A 3,344-nucleotide genomic window follows, 5' to 3' on the forward strand; every position below is an offset into this window, starting at 1 on the left:
AAAAGATACGGCACGGTCCCTGGCACTGGGTAGTTATGTTTAAGAACACGGGCATGGCAGTTTCCTAAATTGATCAGAACTGTTGATTAGATAGGTGCCCAAAAGTAGGGTGATCAGAACTGTTGATTAGATAGGTGCCCAAAAGTAGGGTGATGGAGGGAGATGGGGATGTGGGGGACCATCACTGAGCACCTCATGCTGGCCAGGTAGCTGGGGTCGGGCAGAGCCAACCTAGGAAAGAAATGGAGGCTGGGGCCTGCACGGCTTTGCCTTTGTCTCCAGCAAATGTAGAGGAAGAACATGAGGGAGCTTGACTGCTGACCTACTGTGGCCTGAGAAAACGCTCTTTCTAAATGAAAGGCGTTGCTTTACAGGGTGGCGGTGGGAGGTTCGCTCACAATGTGAAATGTGGTAGGATGGGTGCGAGCTGGGGTTTCTGACAATGAGTATGAGTTTAGAGCCGAACAGTAGATGGGCCGAGTTCTGTTATAAATCACACCACTTCAAGGCATGGCAATGAATTTCCACCAGTGCGCAAAGACGCCACGGGGTCTGGAGTCTGAGATCTGGCTGTGGGATCCAGGCCCGTGCCCCTCTACTTCGGTTTTCTCAACTGAATAATGAGAACGATGAATGAAAGAGACTTCTGAGTGTAGTTTTGCCCACCCAGCAACCATTTCCCCTTCTACTAACAGCACCTGGCTTGGTCTCTCAGAGATCCATCCTTTCTTGGCTCTCATGTCATTTGACTAGAAAGGGGTGACCACACCTACAGCTATAGTGATTGGTTCAGGGTTGGGAATGTGACTCAGGCCAGGCCAAAGAGACCCAGCCTCGGACTTTTATTGAAACTGGTGGTAAAGGACCTTGCTTTCCACCAGGCTGCTAAACTGGTAGGATCTAATCCGGGGCAGGGTTGGGGAGGGAGGTTCTGTGGTCATCTTTGATCCTTTGCAACTTCTTGGGAATAGCCTGCCTGAGAATGAAGCCAACACAGAAGAAAGCTAAAGATGGAGAGAGAGAGAGAGAGAGAGAGAGAGAGAGAGAGAGCGAGCGCGTGCGCAAGCGAGCGCACATGTGCACATGCTAGCATGGTGATGATATCGTTTGAGGTCCTCTGAACCCTGCTTCCCCTCAAACTTCTTACATGAACCAATGACTTCTCTCTCTCTCTCTCTCTCTTTTTTTTTTTGTTTAAGTGAGTTTGAGCTGGTTTTTCTGAAACTTGCAACAGAAGGGTTCTAACTAAAGAGTACCAACCCCACAAGGCCAAACAATTGTGACAGCCATGCAAATGTTTGTTAGTTTTCATTTTTCTCTAAACCTCAGCTTCTCTGATTTGCAAACTGGAGATGATACTTGCCCTGCTTACCTCACAGGGTTACTGGGGAAGAGTGGGGGGCATCTAATAGGATGGATAGGCGAGCCCTTTGAAAATCAAAACGCCCCACAACGGTATCACTAACTGACTTTCTCTTAAATCAAGGTTCTTTGGGAAATTCTGAGTGGAAATATTGCCAAATCAGAGTTGTTGTTTTTTGTTTTTTGTTTTCTTTTCCTTTTCTTATCATCAAGAGAAGCACTAGCCAGGCCCTGTGAAGAGGAGAGCAGGCTGAGTTTCTGATTTCTAAAGGTTTCCTAACTATAGGGAAAAGGAGGAATTATTGGAAAGGGGCAGGACTGAGGTTGAATTAAAATTTGCTGATGCTTGATCTGGAAAATTCTTTAGACATTGAATCCAGGAAATATAATATCATTGGTTACATATGGGAAGGCAGGGGGCAGGCAGGACATGGGGAGCTTGGTTAGACACCCATTGGGGCCACCTTGGCTGCTGCTCTCTCCCCATCTCCCTCTCTGCCCCATTCCTCTCTGCTCTTGTCCCTCCATTTGTGAAAGACCCTGGTGGAAGGCAGGGCTTTTATGTCACAGCGAGGGCATTTTCTCTTTAGGGTAAATCTCTGAAGGAAAAGTGACAATACAAGTGAGCTCACCCCTCCCACCCCTCCCACAGTCTCCTACAGATCCTGCAAAGTGAAGGCGTTCCCAAGCTCATGCTTCCAACGGCAGTGTTAGAGGGCTTACCTGGCCTTTGTCTTTAATGTCCCAACTGCTGCTCTTCAAGTCACAGCCCAGGAAACAAATATGCATCCACCCAAATATGGAGCTGTCATCCTGAAGTTGCAAGTAAGTGCAGATTTTATTTCCCTTTGGACTAAAACGAACTCAAGGTTCATTAATTCTATTCCTACTCTGTCCGTACATGCTGAATTCATATACGCAACTCTAAGTATAAAGCAATTTCCCATTTTCCCAATGAAAAGATTTAAAACATCCCTAAACTAAACCAACCAACCAATCAATCAAACAAAAGCTAATGTTTTGGGCCAACTTAAATATATAAATTTTTAGGGAAATAAAGTAATCGTTTATAATAATTAATTTTTTAAATGTACATTTGTATGTCTAAAAGTCACATGTCATATAAAAGAATATATTAGGTTAGAAAATTGCTTTTTTCTACATTCGTGTTTCATGGAGTGATTTCATTCAGGCTCTGCTTCTGGTTCAATGACATCTGTACCTTTGTCCTCTGTGCTTTGAGTCCTCTAGTAGTTACCACCCGACTACCTTGCTACCAGAGATGCAGCATCTTTTGGAACTGTGACTGATGCTGTCATTGGAAACAATTCCTCCTGTGGACATATATTCATGATCGCTGCATCATGAGTACTAAATGCACTGCCTTATTGGGTGTGTGTGTGTGTGTGTGTGTGTGTGTGTGTGTGTGTGCGCGCGCTTAAAATAACACAAATTTATTATTTTAGAGTTCTAGGGCTCAGAAGCTGACAGGGTCTCACTGGGCTAAAATCAAGGTGTAGGCAGGGCTGTGTTCCTTCTGGAGCTTCGAAGGAAAAATCCATTTTCTTGCCTGTTCCAGCTTCTGGAAGCTGCTGCATTCTTGGGCCCCGGGGCCGCAGCCATGCTGCATCGCTGTCACCTCTGCTTTTGTTGTTACATCTTCTCTACCCTCTGCCTTTCTCTTAGAAGGACCCTTGTGATGACAGTGGGTCCACTTGGATATCCAGGATAATCTCCTTATACTCAGGATCTTTAATTACACCTGCCATGTCCCTTTTGCCATGTAAGAGACCATAGTCACAGGTTCCGGGAATTAAGAAGTGGACATGGAGTGGGGCACTGTTTTGCTCACCATGGAGAGGGAGCGTATGGGCTCCAGGACCGCAGTGTAGACTCTCTGGGCTGGGTGGAACTGGGTCTGAAAGCCTAAGACGGGTGGAGACAGGCACCCAGGATGCTTGGACTTAGTGGGGGCTGAGAAC

This window comes from Pteropus vampyrus, unplaced genomic scaffold (assembly GCF_000151845.1).
Source record: "Pteropus vampyrus isolate Shadow unplaced genomic scaffold, Pvam_2.0 Scaffold219, whole genome shotgun sequence".
Classification (NCBI taxonomy): domain Eukaryota; kingdom Metazoa; phylum Chordata; class Mammalia; order Chiroptera; family Pteropodidae; genus Pteropus; species Pteropus vampyrus.